The sequence below is a fragment of the Phycodurus eques genome, chromosome 11 (assembly GCF_024500275.1).
Source record: "Phycodurus eques isolate BA_2022a chromosome 11, UOR_Pequ_1.1, whole genome shotgun sequence".
NCBI lineage: Eukaryota > Metazoa > Chordata > Actinopteri > Syngnathiformes > Syngnathidae > Phycodurus > Phycodurus eques.
The window spans coordinates 2,744,618-2,764,241 of record NC_084535.1 but is presented as its reverse complement, the minus strand read 5'-3'; the positions used below and the strand labels follow the sequence as shown (position 1 = coordinate 2,764,241).

The 19,624-nt window shown below is 44.1% G+C and overlaps 1 protein-coding gene across 2 annotated transcripts in view; it reads right to left on the bottom strand.

Annotated features, from left to right (window-relative positions):
- Positions 1-6,948, bottom strand: part of cdh11 (cadherin 11, type 2, OB-cadherin (osteoblast)) — a 70,154-nt gene extending 63,206 nt beyond the window's left edge. For both annotated transcript variants that reach the window (XM_061690998.1, XM_061691001.1), the window contains exon 1: positions 6,663-6,948. The gene's annotated coding sequence lies outside the window, so the exon portion shown is untranslated. The remainder of the gene's footprint in view (positions 1-6,662) is intronic.
- Between the last annotated feature and the right edge of the window lie 12,676 nt (positions 6,949-19,624).

Here is a 19,624-nt window from a genome sequence, read left to right as displayed (position 1 = left end):
CGATTTTGCTGCGAGAGGATCAAAGCAATGATGTCACGGCATTGCCAAACGTATGTTGTGTGCGCAATCCGATTGCGCTAGCTAATTTCGCCCTTATTCTGCTCACAGCCACTAGGGTGCGTTTGTCACAGGTTCCCTTGGAATCCCTGTCGTCAAAGTGCAATATTGATCCAGCCAAAACCTTCGGGTCGCCAATAAATATTTCGTTTTCGTTAATGTTTTTGTTCATTTTTTTCAGGGTTTCAAACTAAATCCAAGACCAATATGTGTAGTTTTTGTGACAACTGTGCTGTTGATTTTTTTTTTTTTTTTTTTTTTTTGTGCAAACACTTGACAATTTTTTCAAGGGCGATGATCCCATGGCATTGCCAAATGTACGTTTTAAGACGTCCAATTAGATTGCGTTAAACGTTAGCGTGTAAAACGTTACACAACAGCGCTAAAAATCCATCGTTTATGTTGGTCATTTTTATTCTGTTTAATACCAACGACGTCGCTCTAAGGTTCAAACTCAATAATATAAAAAAAATAAAATAAATTGTGCACCTGGTTTGTGACAACTGTGCGATTTGCTTTTCGTAACCATCATCGATTTTGGACTTCAGCTGCAAGAAGATCAAAGGCACTGATGGACGCCATGACATCCGTGCCTTTGATCTGAGAATACGATTAAAATGGATCCCGGTTCGTCTTTATTATTTTTCTTCCTGTGGTACATCCATTCATTTGTTTATTTGGACTTGGCACAGTCCCATCGTTGTTTCCATTATGCTCTCGGTAGCATTTGTGTTACTGAGCTAATTCTTCTCATATGTTGATTTATCCAGTGTAGATGAATTTTGCCATCCGATTTCTCATTCTTTTCAGAGCGCACGATTGCAGAGACTGAAAATGATCGGCGGAACAAACACAGAAGCTGTTTTTCCATCATCCCCCCCCCCCCCCCCCTTACTTTTCTTTAACCTTTCTCTCTCTTTTTGGAAGTTTTAGGCATGATGTTCAACTCACACCCGTGCACCAGATTTGTGTTCTTGAGCTTTTTTATGTTGTTTATGTTGACTTGTGGCGTGTTCTGACGTCGCAATCCAGCCTCCCTACAGTAAAAAAAAAAAAAAAAAAAAATGCTACAAAATCACGGGTGTACAAGCAATGCGTATCAATGCGCGTTCGGTGAAGGTCATCGGAAAACATCTTGGTCAGGTTCGTGGTGTCAAAGCGTGCCTGTTGTGAGCATGTTTCAGCATGTGTGTGCGCGCTCCCAACTACACACCGTGCCCGTGGAAAAGTCACACACACAAATGCACGAACATACACGCATTGCACCTGGAGGACTAAACCAGCACGGACACATACGTGTGGAAAAAAAGTGTTACATCAGCAATGGAAGCAGCTGTAATGAACATAAGCACATTAAGTTATGCTAATGGTGTGTGTGTGTGTGTGTGTGAACACACAACCATTAGCTTATTGATTAGCAATGAATCCCAAACTTTGATTTTTAAACGTGACATCATCATCGCGGCGATGAATTAGCAAACGTCTTAAAGAGAATCCGAGGAGAAGACAACTGTGAATGATCCACACGCGCGCGCACACACACACACATGCTGTTAATTATTATCTGGAATAATGAGACGCAAATGACTCATTAAATCTCTCCTTGACCCGACGCGTTGCGAAGTCTTTCTTTTCCCGTCTTTTCCCGCCGTCGTCTGGCTTAACGCCGACGCAAAGGAGAGAGGATCCTTTCAGCTGCGAATTATGAATTAGCATTCAAGCTAGCCTACGAATTCTCTCTGACCCACATCGGGAAAAGAAGACTAGAAGAGGAGTGCTGCTGTTTTGTTTTTTTCCTGCCTGAAATGGAAATGAGACGCTTGATCCAGGTAGGAACGCTGACGGTATTATGAGAAAGTGGATTTTTTGTTTTGTTTTAATAGATGCGTGTGTGAAGTGGCTGCCCACCCATTAAGTGTGGAACCAAAAAACTTTTGTTACCCAACTAGCAGGGTGAAATAATGGTTTGCACGTCTGCCTCGCAGTCGAGAGATGGCACGTTTGAATCTCAGCTTACCCGTTTCGAGTTTTCGGGTTCTCCGCGTGCTGGCCTAGGCTACAGCTCATCCGTGAAAATGGATGCGTGGGTTCTTGTCACAATCAGCCACATTTACATCATTCATTTACATCAATGACTTGGAGGCTAGGCTGGGTGAAGATCTGCAATCGCCAAGCACTTGACAGTCACGGAAAACAAATCACTCCGGATTACAAGAGTGCGTGCAAACATGCAAACTATTGCTTTCGCATCAAACACATGCAAACACGAAAACACGAGCACACATTCGGGCCGTGATCAATACGCCTCCCTATCGGGGGTAATCAATTCCCATTCTAATCTGCTCGATAAACGCCGACAACGCTCCGATCGTCAACAGCCGAATGGACGCGATCGCTCGTTAATGTCGAATTAGCATCGGTCCCGTCCGCGCCGGGCAACGAGTCTCAAACAACAGACGCGGCGTCACGGAAATGTACCGCGTGATCAGACAGTAACGTCTTTACACACGGTGAAGCAGCATGTGACTCGTTCCCAGGGTTAGCAATGATATGTTTGTGATTAAGAGGCGGCTGATGTTTGACAGCAGCTGTAAACGTTGTATACTGCACCCTGTGGGTTGGTTTCATTTCAAAATGTATTGTTCAACAATTTTATATTTAAGACGGCTCGTATTTACACTAAGTTTGAGTGAGGGCAACGTAAAAAAATTAATCCGCATTCCGTGCTTTGTACAGTTTCTCCCCTCCATCAAATCTGTCTTTCGACTTCGTCACAGAACGAATGCAACTTAGTCAAGGTACCGCTGCACTCGAAAAAGCGCACCCCGGCTTTCATTTTCTTGCTCTGTTCCGGCCAGAGGGGGGGGCCACGGAGTTCGGATCGGAACTGCAGAGACATCCGACTGAAGGCAGGAAGCGGCTCAACTATCAGGAAAGAAGAGTTCAACAGATGCCGACGTCCGCCCCCCCGCACCCCGACCCCACACCCCCCCACCCACAAAAGCTCTGCGATGCGTGGCAGATGTTTGACTTCTGTCGTCGAACAAACTTTTCGCCGCTCCCATGCGCCGAGGCGGGATGGCTCGAAGGCACCGGCGATGTGCGGAATACGACGACGACGGCGGCGCTAATTGATGTCAGACCGAGCCGCGGATAGCCGTGCTTTCTAGACAGGGGGCGCACTTTCTTGATCCCTGAGCTCACGACAAAGTGGATTGCAGAATTTTAGAAGTGGCGTGCGCTCTTGCGTGCCCAAATAAAGTTTGAAGCAATTAAAGCAGACTATGTAACAATTTCCCTCGCATTAAAAGTCCTCATGATGTGAAACCTGCTTGTGAAATGAGATTAGCATCTGTGGTTGCCACGGCAACAAACCTTGCACCTATTTTAGAGTGTAATATAATTATATTCGCTAAAGCAACACGATGTAAAATTTGATCTTAAAATGACAAGAGTTGTTTCGGTGCACGTAACTTAGCTGTGTTCGGTAATAGTAGTGGGCCAGCCCCACTCACGCCATCTTCCACTTTCTCATATCGCAATGAAGTCGTGTAAAATTTGACTTCAAAGAATCGCATGTCTGTTGCCATGGTGAGTCTCGAGCTTTCCTTTCGTGGCGTTTGTGACAGGAGTGGACCAGCCACTCCAAGGCAACCTTCAGCCTCATTGTGCGGACCTAAAGCAACAATTTGTCATAATTCCGTCCTTAAAATAACCGCGTCAAGGATGGTTATGATGTGACACCGGCATGAATTAGTGTACAGTGTGCGGCGGGCCGGCCCGGGTGATGCCACGTTTAGCCTTCTTCCGCAGCTCCACCAGTTTAAAGCATCACTATGTCACAATTGGACCCAGGAAACGTACTGGTGGACCAGCCACACTCGGGCTGCCTTGCTCCTACGTGTAAAACAGAAATATGTGATAATTTCTCCTTGAAAGAACCATGTCAAAATCCTTTTGATGCTACCTTGATTTAAGGGTGACCACATGTGTGCAAACGTTATATTATATTACGGACTCTACAATGTTGTTAGCAATGGCGTCCTTATGCTCTTTTATGACTGTTTTGGTAGTCGTTTAAGCTCACGTGATGTTTGTGTCCAGACTTTGTTAGAACACAGATATGTTCTGTTAGCATTTATCTTAGCTTCTTTCGGGTCTTTGTGAGTAGCAAACACCTGAATGGACGTTTCAGTACAAGCAGACAATGGAGTCACTGTTGCGAACCTCTGGGGGGGGGGGGGGGGGGGGGGAAACTACAAGGACTTGAGGTCAGAAGAAGCACTAATTACACACTCCTGACATTCAATCCGCCCGAGACGGCAGATTACGGTTTTCATCCCGTCGTCGGAATCACCGCGGGACGTTATTACGCATCTACGCGGGATGTCCGAACAAAGATTCAAGTCAACGCGAGGTGGGGAGGAGTGATAGCGATGAAAGTCGTACAGAAAGCAAAACCCCTTTTTTTCCAAAACACGGTCGCTACACGCCCATTTACGTTTGCAAGCTGCTGCCCTTTTCTTGTAAGAACTTCGGAGTCACTCCACAAGACAACGATACGAAGAGAAGAGACAGATCGGTTTGCGCGACTATTTGACCGAATATTTGAAGACGAGCCAGTTCGAAACTAATGCGCCCAACGACACTGGTTAGCCTCTGGCTTCGATGTGATGTGATGTGTGTTTGGAGAGCAATATGCTGCCTCATTCTTATAAGAACCTCACATACACTGACTTTGATCGAATGTGTGCCAGTTATCAGAGGTTAACTGTCCGCATCCGACAACACTGCAGCTCTGCTTAACTTTCGACTTTGCCGTTGTTGCTTTTCTTTTGTCACGGAAAGTCTCACCGCCCGAAAAACAACAAGCGTGTCAAAGCGACTAAAAACTAGCGGCGTGTTAACACCGAGAACGGGACAAGTCCCGAGTGAGGCGAAACAAAATGGTAGCAGTGGAGCCCCCCACCACCACTAGCCCCCCCAGTCAGTCTGGGAGGTAACAGAAGCCACTCACAGGCCGACATACTTATCCAGACAGACTCGACTTGTGTGAGATTGAATCGGCTGTCCCAGGGGAGAGAGCAACTAACTCTCCATCTACCGAGAGCGGCTATCGGGAAAGATGAGGGGAGGTGGGGTGGGGAAAGGGGGGCGGTCAGAGGTTTGTGTGTGGATGGGGGGGGGGGGGGGCGTTGAGATGGGAAGACAAAAAAAAAAAAAAGGAAAGGGAGCGAAGGGCATTGGCCGCGCCGCCGCAGCGAAGCCCGACAGCACCCTCTGTTGCTTCTCGCGGAATGACGCCTGCTTTTTCATTCATCATCTTCTTCTACTCCTTCGCAGCTGGCGCTTGATGAATTATATATACCACAATTACAGTGTCATAAATTAATACACCCTCCCCCCCGCAACCCCCCCCCAACCCTCAAAAGAACCTCAAGAGCTTCACTAGCGCTCTTTCAACTCGTTCCAAACATGTCGTAGAATCTTTGTAAGATTCCATTGAGTCCCTCGCCAAGGCCCTCTAACGGAATTGGGAGGCTGTCTAATTACTGGAAGGCTTAACTGAATAAACGTACCTCTAAAATCAATACAGTGCCTTTCAACTAGTCATTGTCACGTGTTCGAGGAACCCACCCGGTGTTCCTCCAATCGCAACTCTCTGGACCTTCGTATCGAAGAACTCTCAGGAACATTTTTGCGAAACCTCGTCGCCAAGCTTGGTTTTTATCGACTTTTATGCAACGAGATGATTCCGCATTGTTGCAGAAAGAAATTAAACAGGCTGGTAGGAGTCGCACGCACCCTGGCCTCCATCCAGCTGCTATCCTTATTAATTATCAGACTAAAACCCCATTAATTAAAAAAAATAAAAAATAAAAAAAGAGAAACCTTTCAAGTTGAAGTGAAGAAATACACGGCGACTGCTTTGGAACTTTCACAACCATGAGAAAAAGAGATGCTGCCGATGAGCAGGAATAAACAATCAAGCCTCGTCCACATCGCAAGGGAAGGAGCGGCGAAGAAGAAGAAGAAGAAGGGGGGAAAAACACACGTTCTACACATTGTACGACAAGTACACTAATTACACACAGCCTTTACTTTTTCAATTTAGTTGGGACACCAAAGCACAAGAGCAGCTCACAATCAGAGGATTATTTGGAAACAAAAAAACAAAACAAAAAAGATGAGCTGCCCGTCAAATGTCTGTCTCCATTTTTCTTTCTTTCTTTCTTTCTTTCTTTCTTTCTTTCTTTCTTTCTTTCTTTCTTTCTTCATTCCAGAAATTCATCCATCCGGTAGAGCCGAGCCGAGCCGAGCCGAGCCCAGCCGAGCCGAGGGAAAATGAAAAGTTGCGCGTCGCAGACGATCAGTCGCATGCGCGCACTCAGGCGCAATCGCACGCTGGGTGCCACAATTGTGCAAACAATCACGTACAAAACACTCAATCTGCCCTCCGCAAAACGCGTAAACCCGTGCGTCAAATCGTACGCGCGCGTGCGCCACTTCCCCGGTGTGGCGCAACAATTGTGCACCCAAACAGGCACCGGCGAGCATTTCAACCTCGCCCCCGAGAAGAGCCTCTCATCTGCGGGGTCTCTTACCTCCGTCAATCGGTTGCGCGTCCCAAGCGAGGAACCAAAAAAAAATCCTTCCACAGCCGAGAAATAAAACATCCGCAGTCTGGTGGTCCAGTCCAGTTAGTGGCAATCCCCCTATTTGTTTTTTGTTTTTGTTTTTGTTTGTTTGTTTTTATCCACAAAATGAGTGCCAAAGAAGAGAACGGGGACTGAACGAGAGAGCGGGCGAGATGTCACCGCTTATACTGGAGCATCCTTCTCCCTCTCCTCCTCTTGCGATGTGCGGAGCCGCTCTGAGTCCCTCCGTCCTCCCTCCGCGAGCCTCGGACGAGATGCGTGTGTGTGTGTGAGAGAGAGAGGTGGGGGGGGGGGGGGGGGGCAGAGGAGGGAGGAGGGGAGGGAGGGAGGGATGGAGAGAGAGAGAGAGAGAGAGAGAGAGAGACAGGAGGCGGTGCGCAGTAATCACAGCAGCTCTTCTCTTTCTGTCTCCGTGCACATGGAATGCAGTCTTAATTCCATACAAGCCCCCCCCCACCCCCCCACCCTCCCTTTATAAAACCGACAAAATGACTCATTTTTGTATCATAGCTATTAAATTATAATATAGTTATTGATGTGTTTCTTCAATTTTGTGGTTGTTCCATCCAGGGGAATGCAACAGTTGCTGCTCTCCCTCGATTGGTCGCGAGCAGTGAGCCAATCATAAGCAGAGTGGGCGGGGCCTCGGCGCAGGAGCCGCTGCTGTCCGAGGGAGGTGATTGGGTGACCATTTCAAATGTCGCCAGGAAATCGCGAGAGTTTGTGACACTGTTGGACTGCGTTTCTTTGAATGAGGAACCCCCCCCCCCAAAAAAAAAAAAAAAAAAAAAGAAAAAGAGCCCGTTTCCCTTAACAACAACTTTGGTCACGAGTCGATCCACAAAAAAGTCTCCAGAAGTCATGCCCGGAACGGCACAGGAAGTTGGGCATTTTGATTTGAATCTGCACATTTTTGACCATTTCCAACAGAACAGTCCTTCAAAGACCGACTTGTCCAAGTTTGATGATTCGTCATGAATCCTTAAACTGCCACAACCACAGGATTTCTTTGTTTTTCCAAAACTCAGCCCCTGAAGCCAGTCCCAGTTGGCAACGTGACATTTGGTACGTGTGTCTATCATGTGTGGACTCACAAAAAAACAAAAAAAGTCTCAAGAAGCAATGCCTGAAATCTGCCATTTTGTTTGGAAGTGGCAATTCTAGGCTCATGTCCGGCAGATCCTTCAAAGACGGACTACTCCTACATATTTGTACAGTGCATACTAGATGAATCTTATTGCATTTCGTTGTCAACGTGTATTAAGTTTCCATTAAACACAAAACTGAACTGAAAATTCAGCCGCTTCGTGACATGAAATATGGTGGACATGTCTATGACGAGTAAGTGAGCAAAAAAGCCATGCGTGGTCAGAAGAGGACAAATTACCGTAATTTCTCGTGTATAATGCCCACACCCCACCCCCACCCAAAAAATTGTCAAAAGTCAATAGTGCGCATTATACATAGGTATAGGAGAAAATGACACTTTCACATTTTATAAATGTATGCTGCCATCTAGAGATTATGAAAAAGCTGTACACTTTCATTCCAATAGGCCACCGCCTCCAAGAGGTTAGGAAAAGGTTGTACACTTCCATTCTACTATGCCACCTAGTGGTAATGAAAAAGCTGAAGCCTACACTTTCATTCCAATATGACAGGTACATATGACTGCATATATGTACACTTGTGCTCATAAGTTTACATACCCTGGCAGAATTTGTGGAATTATGATGATTATTATTTTTTTTTTAAATACGACTGATGACTGAACAACAATCATCATTCATTTCTTTATGGTTATGTTTTGTTTAATGATAATGCTTTTCTGAAATGCTTGACTGTTTAATTTGAATCTAATTAAAATGAAATTAAATGTGTTTCTCCTGGTCCTTCACGTTTTCTTGAAAGAATTGTACACATCTTACAAATTTTTGCCTGGGTAATCAAACATATGAGCACAACTCATTCTCATTTACTAAATAAAAGTAGGGCTGTGAATTTCAAAATAAAAGCAAGTAAATAAAAAGAAACCATTATGTGTTCAAATAAAGTGCTTAACATCAGAATAATTATTTGAAAAAACAAATGAAATCCAGATAACACTTAATGTTTTGATCATATGGGTAGAAGCAAAATCATGCATTGTGAAAATGCATTATACGCTTGTATATAGGTTGAAGGGTTTTCCAGAATTTTTAGGTCAACGTTGGGGTGCGCATTATACACGAGAAATTACGGTAGGCTAATGTTGGCCAATGACTGACTAGTCCTAAAGTTTTTGTCTTATTCTTACTGAATTTGAACCACATATACTACAACGATGGATGATGCTAATTTGTGAAAACATTTAGATTTTGTCATTGCATGTGGGCGGAGCATGGCAGTGACTTTCAATGACTTGTCAATTCTGCGGCCCACCAGTGTGTTCCAAAATTTTAGGAATGTAATTTATTCATCTGACTTCTACTGTTAACAACACGAGCGACTGCGCTGAAGTAATCATAGTGATAGTAATAATAAATGGAGGATACTGTACATTGCCATTATGACATTCAGTAGGACTTTATTAGTGTGGAGTCCGAAGGACATAATTAGATTAAAATAAAGGGCATGTTGTCAAATTGAATTATGGGGTCTCTTTCACACAACAGCGGCCATTTTTTTGCCAGTGCGTGTGATGCAGGCAAATTCAAAACTGCCTCATTTAGTCACATCGCACGCTGACTTCCTGTTTATAGGGTTTATTTTCACCCTACAAGCTAAGATTTCCTGTTTTTCGACAGCCAAAGTTAACTCACGCATTACACATTTACTAGTTCTTCAAACTATGCCAATTCTAAAGAGCTAATCCATGAGATTATTACAAATGGCTGCTTGCAACCCAAATGGCATATTTACTGTCTTTTCTGGTATGGTTTCTTGAGACGGTTTCGTGGGTGTGGACATGTCTCGCAAATTCCATGTGCCTAAGTGAAACCGGCTTTCATGGCTGAATCCCCCCCTAACCCCAAAAAAATAAATCTTGCAGTTGAGTTACAGTTTTATATTGTATCCCTAAAATTCAAAATTGTAACTTGCGCCAAGGTGGTTGTGGGGAAGCGGTTGTAAGGTTTTAGCGACATCTTTTTTTGGTGTGCGGCTGGAACGGATTAATGGCGTTTCCATTCATTTCAATTGGGAAAGAGGATTTGATATGACTTTTTGCGTCAACTGCTGATAATTAAAAAAACTATAAAAACCGAATGAAGAGTATAGACAGAGACATTTAGATTCTGGCTCTGTGGACAATAACACAATAGTGCGGCTTGCTTGCAAACATTTCCAACGTCGCGCTGCCGATGCGCGTATTTCACATTCCCGCTCTTAGTTCATCGCACACGTTGCCTTGTCTCCAAGAACGCCATCGGTTGTGCAATCAAACGGCAAAGTGTCGAGTTTCCCTCTACTTAAGGCGCTTGCTGCGTGTTTTTGTCAATGCGACATGTCAATATGCTCCCAAGAGACTTGTAAATTGTTAGCACTCGGCACCAGTGCGTCTGATTGACATGAAATCCAGCATTCGGGATGCGCAGAAAATCAATAAAGAACCCATGCTGGCAAACATAAGGGTAGTCGGCTATTTTGGTTTGAGGCTGCCTTTTATTCGTTATTTGGGGCATTTCAAGGCTCCCTACCGCAATTTGAATTTGATTCGACGACAGGAGTTGATTGAAAGCCGGGTTATTATTTTGTTTTCTCCCGTTCTCTCTCCCTGGGCACTGCGCAGAGGGGAGAGGCCGCAGGCCCGAGTGCTCACACGCGATTGGTCATTGGACTGGGGAGAAGATTTACAATTATGCGGTGCACGGAGAGTTAAGAGGAGGGATGGAAACGAGAGAATTTGGAGCAAACAAATGTAAGGAATAAGAAAATGAGCGAGAGCGGGAAAAGATGTCAAATGTGGACATTTTGATGTCATGGACAATTCGAAGGCAGCAGAGTGTTGAGTTTGCAAGAAAAATCTCTCTTATAGATCCGGCTTCATAAATAAATGACACAGACATATGAGGACTGTCCACCCATCCGAATCAGAATCATTATCCATCCATCCATCCATTTTCTGAGACGCTTCTCCTCAATAGGGTCGCGGGCGTTCTGGAGCCTATCCCAGCTGTCATCGGGCAGGAGGCGGGGTACACCCTGAACTGGTTGCCAGCCAATCGCAGGCCACATGTAAACAGACGACCATTCGCACTCACAGTCATGCCTACGGGCAATTTAGAGTCTCCAATGAATGCATGTTTTTGGGATGTGGGAGGAAACCGGAGTGCCCGGAGAAAACCCACGCAGGCACGGGGAGAACATGCAAACTCCACACAGTCGGGGCCGGGGATTGAACCGGGGTCCTCAGAACTGTGAGGCTGACGCTCTAACCGGTCGGCCACCGTGCCGCCCAGAATCATTATTTTCATTATTTTTTTTCATCTTTATTAAAGTTAATTACTCTTAAAAAGGACGTAACCGCTTGAATTATGCTGCAATGTCATATCAGGGACATAAAAAAAAACAACATCAACGATACTATGATTTATTGCGATTTGTGGGAAAATGTATCGTCCTAAAAAATGTGTTATCGTGACAGGCCTGGGTGAGTGGCCTGTCTTGTAGAATTGTGCTGCAAATTGACCAGATTGTTAATTAATCATTTACCAGTCAATATCGAAACTATTATTATTATTATTATTATTAAAACTGGGATGCAGTCGAAAATTGGGTGCACCTAACAACCCAACCGGTGCAAAAAGTTAGTCTTGAGCCCTGAATACGATGATGAAAAGAGACTACAATTTAGCAAATGACGTGTTTTATAAAAATAAGTTGTTGTGGACAATAAAAACATGGCAAACAAAATGTGGATTTAGTATCATTTAACCACTTATTACATACACTGTAGTAGAACACGCCAAAATCACTTACATCCAGTGATTTAAAGAAAAAAATGGCATAAAAACAAGCAAACCCATTTGAAGAGACTTATTGTGTGCAACTGTTTGGCCATTTATAATAAGACCTCGCTTTCATTATTTTGCTACATTTTCATGATATCTGACTGATTCTAATGAGGCGCTTTATAGTGATATTGACCCCAACGCAAGACAGATGGACAACCGGTAGTCGTGAAAGTTGTACGTTTTCATCACACGGTGTGGGCGGAGCCTGGCGGTGAAGTTTGACGATTCGCTTTGAATCGCCTCATGGAGATTTCCGACATTTCAGTGCGTCGAAATCCGGCACCGTGACAGCACATGCACAGAAGCCAATAATACAGCGCGTTCATAGCGAGGGTAGACATATTGGAACACACGCAAAACGTTGCAAGTATATGATCCCTAGAAAACGCATTTTGTTGGTTTGAAAGTGCCATTTTTCAGGGATTTGGGCACAAACTGGTCGAGATAAACAGTCCAAGAACAACAACAAGCAGTAGTAGTTGTTTTTACTTGCATGTGAGCTAATGTCTTTCCAGTTTCCATTCTTGCTCGTGCGTGTCATAAATCCTCCACATTTGTTCCCGTTTGAAGAATTTGTCATCTTTATTCATTTTTCTTTGTAAACAGTGCAGATGGAGACAATCTCCGCGCTCCAACATCCTGTTTGAATTTGGCTAATGTCGTCAAATGAAGAACGCACGCGTGTGCATGTGTGTGTGTCTTTTGGCTTCTGCGTGCGTGCATGCGTGTTGCTGGAGGCCGCCCCGGTGATTACACGGGGGATTACGGCGCGGCCTTTTAAGGGCCAGCTTGTTTGTTTTCACTTGAGCCTGAAGGATAGCAGCGGCTTTGAGGGGATCACACAAGCGGGCTATATGTTTTAATTGACTCCTCCCTTTGTCCGCCTTCTCCCGGTCCTACGCTTTCGACGGAACTCCTCGTTCTCCTCCCCGCTGTGTGGGCTTAATGGAGGGCAGCGGTGACCAATCAGCAGGCCGGGATTATCGCAGTCGGCCATAATTGAATCTGAGCTGTCGGCACGGTAACTGAGCAGGAGGATATTGGGGCAACGTCTTCGAGCGACAGAAGGTTTCTTTTTTCTTGTTTTCTTTGGTTCTTAATGACGAGTCACGTATTCCGGCATCACACCGGGTTTTGACCTCAAACCCTCACATATAGCCTTTATAAAGCTTTTAGTCAATGAAGGCTTATGAAGGTAATAACGTTTATGGCTTCACCCTTCATAACATCAAGATGCATCGATAAAAGTGTAATCGTCAGTCTGGTGGTTCATCAGACACGTCAACACAACGGCGGAGCTCAACACATGGTCGCAACTAGCGAAGCAATAACGCTACACTTTATATGCTGCAATCTACACTCCACACTAATTTATAGCATGAGTATCATTATTGGACTCTGAGGTAATGTTTGTACCAAGCAATTAAAAAATAACGATCAACTAAGAAAAAAAACAACAACAACAACCATACATATAACTATAGCAAAAAAAAAAAAAAGAACCAAGCCGACAGCTAAAAAACAACAACCCACCAATCAGCCAAAAAACATCCAAGTCACCGCTAAAAAAAAAAAAAGCCAATGAACAATCTTGAAAAACAATAACCCGCCAATCCGCTAAAAAACAACGGCTGTATACGGGTCTTCCTTTTGCGAAGGATTGAGGCCGCGATGTTCTTTGAGACCTTCAAAGCAGCTGAAATTGTGAAAAAAATTTGTTTGACTTGATGCTTGTTTTGCGGCTGGACTCTATTAGGCTGCTGAAACATCTCAAGGGTGGTAAGTAGAAACAGGATGCAGCTGAGCTCAATTTGGAGAGTCATGACAATGGCTGTGCTTATGTCTGTATATATATGCAAAATGACATATAAAAATACATGCAAAAATGTCACACACAAACACAACACTTTCCCCCACATTGTCATTTTGGGGTGTTGCTTGTAAATCAGGCTGTGTACATACCGCAATGTGGAAAAGCTGAAACACTGCAGGTGTGTTGCTCCCCAAATCAAGTCCAATCTGCTAAATTTACCACAGGTGGAACTCAGATCAATATGTAGAAACAAGATGCGCCCGAGCTTCTTGGCAAAGGCGTTGAATACTTATGTACATTTGTAATGTATTTGAAAAATCCCACCCCCCCCCAAAAAAAATGTCACAATATGATTATCGGGTGCTGTGTTTGGAATTTTGAGGAAGTTCTGATCTGATCTATTTCGTAATAAGGCTGTAACATGACAAAATCAGAAAAAAACGAAGCGTTGTGAATAGTTTCCCGATGCACTGTATGGACATTGTCACGATGGACTGTTTTGTGCAGAATTTGGAAGGAAAATCATTTCAAATGTGAAAAAAAAGTGAAGTGCTGTGAATACTTTCCGCAGGCAGTGTATATAGACAAGCGTGTTCCTTCCCAATCAACGTTTTGCGTGTAGAATTTTGAGAGAAAATCAATTTTGAATCCATTTTGGAATAAAGCTGTAACACACAAACATTTCTGATGCACTGTACAGTCAGGCTTTTTTCCGTTTGTGTGTGACTTGTAGTTTTTATGTATATATTAGACTTTACACCGATTTTATCGGCCTGATCGGTATCGGCCGATATTTTGCATTTTATGCTGATCGGCTTCAATGTCATAATTCGCCGATCCGATCAATGACGTCATTGATCGGCTCCGCAAAAAAGACATTTACTCCGCGTCAGTATATTTGAATCCAAAAGCTTGTTTATTTTTTGCCTTGTCGCGCGTCTTTTGACGTAGCACTGTAAATATTTGACGGCCAATAAAGTTCTTAAAAAAAACAAAACATGTCGGCGTTGTGGGACAGACAACACGTCAGAGACAGACAACACGTAATGCCCGGATCAGACTACAACACAAATTTGCTCTTTCACGATTGCACTATGTCAGACTACTGCAATAAATTCCTGTATTCCGATACCACCGCATTCCGTTTTTTACGATCACTGGGCTTTATCTTGTCAACTCAAATGCGACCGGATACACTTGTTACCGTGGCGACGACAACAAGAGTGGATCGCGCCGACTGTATTATAAGGACAAAATGGGGGAAAACGTGTGTTGGTGGTCACCGGTGCTCAGGACAGGAGAGGACGTCGGTTTAAGGCTCGCTTGAGGTATGTTCTCGTACTTTGAATACGATACGGCTCGCAAGCAGGCCACAAAACGTTATGCAGCCTATCAAGCTAGCGCTAGCACGAACGGTGGGACGTAAACATGCCGCCGTACTGTCGAATCATGCTCTAAAGTTTCGGTGTGGGTGAAGTCATTTACTTAAAAATAAAGTAATTTAATTACAGTAAGTTAGCACCCATTATTTCTGTCACGTTGTAATGTTGGTTTGACCTGACTGATTCGAATACAGCATCTGACTAGAGCAGCGATTTCCAACCTTTCTGGAGCCAAGGAACGTATTTTACCAAAAAAGTGGATACATTAGTTACTGTATTTACTTCCTGCCATCTAATAGACGACCATTCATTTGTTCTGTCTGTCACTATGACTCACAGGCATAAATAGAGGAACACAGATACATTATTAATTGTAAATATAATTTTTTTGAGCAATTAAGTACACAAGTATATACGGTAAACGAACAGGTCATTTAAATAGACACATTCCTCCATCTTGTGATCGGATCGGTGATCGGTTATCGTTTTTTTTTAAACTCGCTGATCAGTGACCGGCCCCCGAAATCCTGATTGTGTAAAGCCTAATATATATATATATATATCCCCTTAAATCACATCATTTTAGCAAGACTCGCGTTTGCCTTCCGGCTTCATTTTAACATCCTCTAATTGGGTCTGTCTGGGCTAATGGTCCTCATAAAGCGCTTCAACGCCCCAAATGAGAAGCAAAAAGGTCGACGCAAAGTTGGAAAATAAACAAGAAAACAACAAGAGTGAGCGAGTCCAAATGGGCAAAGACGGCCAATGAAAAGCGAGCGGCGCATAGAAGCGGCCTTGTGTGCGAGTTAGCGGCGAGGAGCGGCGCTGCATAGCAATGGCCTCTCGCCCCGCATTTTAATCAGCCGCCCGGCGCTAAACGCGGGCCGGCCCTCCTCCGCCTCCGTCTCCTCCACTCTGGACTCATTTAATCAGAGCCTCGACTCGTCTGCATGCATCAGCGTTGCACAAAGAGCAATAGCGTGTGAATGGAAGAATGGAACAAGAAGCCTTCGAAACAAACACAGCGAGAGTGAGAGAGAGAGAGAGAGAGAGAAAATAGACTTTTTGCTCACCACTTCCTCTTTTTTTTTTTTTTTTTTTATAGAGGCGACACAGTTGATTTGTGCGAGCCTGCACGTCGAATAAACACTCAGGGGTCTCGGGCTGGCTTCAAGCAAATACAACTACAATAGGAGACCTCAGCCAAGGCAGATGTATTAAAGTCAATACAAATGTGTTTGTGGTTGTGTTAGTTTGTTGTTTCAAGGATAATTTGCAATGGGGTGACACTTTTTTAATGGCGAGAATGTTTGCTCACTTATGTACAGTGGTGGGAAGCAACAAACTACAAGCACTTCATTACTGTATTTAAGTTTCTTCTTCTGTTTTTAGGTATCTGTATTCGTTGAGTACAGTGGATGCACTGTTTTCATTAGGGATGGGCAAGTACTGGTCTTATTTCAAAGGAATCGGCTACTTGTAAAAGATGATTATACCGGCCACCAATACTTAAAGCAAAAAAATCGAAGTAATCGAGCAAGTCCTCCTCACAAGTAGTTGGTGCTACACCGCAGCATTCTGACACATTGGCGAATCATCAATCAAAAAGAAAAACAAATCTCTTTGTCCACAATGTCATTATGTTAATTCAATGTTTCTGTATCAAAAGCACTAGTGGTATCGGTGCTCTCTATCGGTATCGATGAGTACTCAAGCGTGAATATCAACTGACTCCTTCACTCAGAGCTCACTCACTCAATCGCTCTTAAAACTTAAACTCAGTCAGTGAGTCTGTCAGTCACCAACATTCCCTTTGCCGCCTTCTTTTTTTTTAATTTAAATTGAATAAATGACTTATTGGACGCCTTCTGCTGCCATGCATTCCAATTAAAACGTAGCCACGGCGGCTAGCTCGCGGCACTGCGCGCGTCAAACCACAACTGCCAAGTGTGGGCGGAACTTTTTTCTGTTTTCTCTTTGTTCTAATTGTTTTTCTTTCCCGCTACGAAAGTACACAAAAGTGTGTGGAAGCTGTCGCTGAAGCGTTTGAATAATCCTCAGCTGAAGCCAATGAAGTATTCGCAGTCAATGGGGCCCCAAAGTGTTTCTCGCCTCGAATGTGGATGCTGCTGTTCAGTTTGCCCGCTTCACTTACTCCTCAATTGTTCCATAACGTGAACAAAGCTTCTCTGAAGGAGAAAGCATTCCCCCAAACCCCCAACACCTTCCCCACCCCCCTAAGCCTGCAGGTGTAAAAACGATTTTTCGACAAACCGCCGACCGGTGCCGAAGGTGCCGATCCCTGCCGATCCTCCGTAGCTCGGCGGCGCTTTGAAGTGGTCAAATGTGTTGTTTTTATTCTCGTTCTGTATTTTGCATATGCTTGAACTCATGCGGGCTTTTTCTCATGTCTGCTGCGATGAGAAAAAAAAACAAGTTTATAATTTATGCTAATGTGCATCTCGTGTCCAATGCTAATGTGGGTCTTTTGATTTTCTTAATAGCACCTGCAGTAAGCTGTCTTTGTGCATTACATGAGTTAGAAGCTGGGAGCGTGAAGGGGCACTTGTAGCCTAGCCTAGCGCTATTGCGGGACAAATCGGGGTTTTTTTGCAGATCATTTCTGGAAAAAAAGACCAAAGATCAAGAAGAAGCAATTGCGCATTGCCCCCCAAAATTATTTGACATTTTTGACTGTTTCTATTGGAAAAAGGTCCCAAATTATCCCACCTTGTATTGGCTAACATGCCAAAATCGTATGGTATGGTTAAACTCACAGCTCACTAACTCACTCAGTTACTCACAACAAGCGCACTTGTTTACTCGCAATTAACTAATTTTACTCAGAACAGAGTCACAACTCACAAGCCCTTAAAAACAACAACAGCAACAACAAAAACGCACCTGCTCACAGGCAAATAACTCATTTCCCTGCTTCACTAATTCATTCGCTCATTCAACAATTACTTGCTTACCAGGTCAAATGACTCAGTTGTAAGATCAACACTGACTGACCTGGCCCTCTCACTAAATTAGTCACACTCAATTGACTCACAAATTACTAACTCACTCGCTCACGCACGACTCACTCATTCACTTGCTCACTGACAACTAGGTTCTTTACTCGCTCACTCGCAACCTACTCATTAACTCACTGTGTGACACACAACTTACTTGTTTACTCACTACTAACATATTCACTCCCTCACACACAACTCACTAACTCACTTGCTCACTCACTACTAGTGTTGTGCCCAAGGCAAACACTTGCAGAGACCAGAACTCACCAAGACCGAGACCGTGAAAAGACTAACACTATAAAAATCCATTTTAAAAACCATGACAAGGTTGAACAGTTAAAGAGTATTTTCTCATTGTTTTTAATTTTCTTTTAAATACATTTGAACGTTTAAGGTGGATCTTAAACCTCATTCCAGACATATTCATCTTAGCAAAACAAAATTAGATTCGCTGGTTTCACTTAGTTAACGCTAGCCTACCCGTGTTTATGTTTTCTTTGGAGATGGCGGCAAAACGTTTGACGTCAGTGAACCGAAGACAACAGAATTCGTGAAGTTGAAGAGTTGCAGAACAGTGCTGGCGTTGACAGAAAATTCAGAGTCTGGCCAGTCCGATACCAAGACAAGACCAAGACTTTTGGGAGTTGAGTCCGACACGAGACCGAGATCGGACTTGAGTGTTACAACACTATTCACGAATAACTTACTTACTTGCTTACTCACAACTCAGTCATTTACTCACTCCCAACCTACTACTTAAAAGTGGCTCGCAATTCACTCGCTCACATACAACTTAATAACTCACTCACAACTAACTCGCAACAAAAGTATTTGCTAACTTACAGCTCACTAACTGAGTCGCTCACTCAAAAAGGACTCATTCGCTCACCGACAACTAACACTGACTGACTCACTCACTCATTCAGCACTACATTTCTCCCAATGAAACTGCTCACAAATGATTCACTCAGTCACTTACTCAGTCCGATGCTGTGTCCAAATTGGCGTTTTAGGGATTCTGTGAGAGTCCGTGTCAGGGCACGGAAGTATTTACGAATGTCGTCATGACAATGAGCTGAAAAACGATCTTGGCTGTGAGCTGCAGGCTTCAATTAGCTCGTCGCCCATCGCCAAATCCAAATTTAGCGCAATTGTCAGCTGTCGCACCCCCGCAGCTCTCGGCGGGCTGCCTCCAAGGTGTGTTTTCCTTCTCTGACGGGGGACTCGGAGGGGAAAGTGCTTTTGTTTATGTTGTGATTTCCAATCCCTTTCAAAACAAGCACGGCTAATTAAAGATGTAATCATTTCTTTTTTTTTAGCTCTTGTAAACACGCAAGCGCTTCAGAAGCAAACATTGAAACATTTACGCTGTTGTTGTGTTTGTAGCAACGCGCGCCAAATATGCCACTCCTAAAAATATCCGTCGACATCATCAACTGGGTGTTCATGTGTTTTCTTTAACTGAAAATCCCACCTCGCCGCCCCCCGCCAGGCGCTGGCTAAAGAAGCCCACACACTCTTTATTTACTCGCCATCACTCTTCTCTGCGGGGCTTCTATGCTCATCCATCTCCTGTCGTTATCTTATCGCTGACTGCTGACTGAGTGCACATGTCTGAGTCAGGCGGCGATAAGAAGTTGTGACGGAAGAAACGCAGACTCTCGCTAGCAACCCTCCCTGTCTGGCTTTTGCTGCGGTG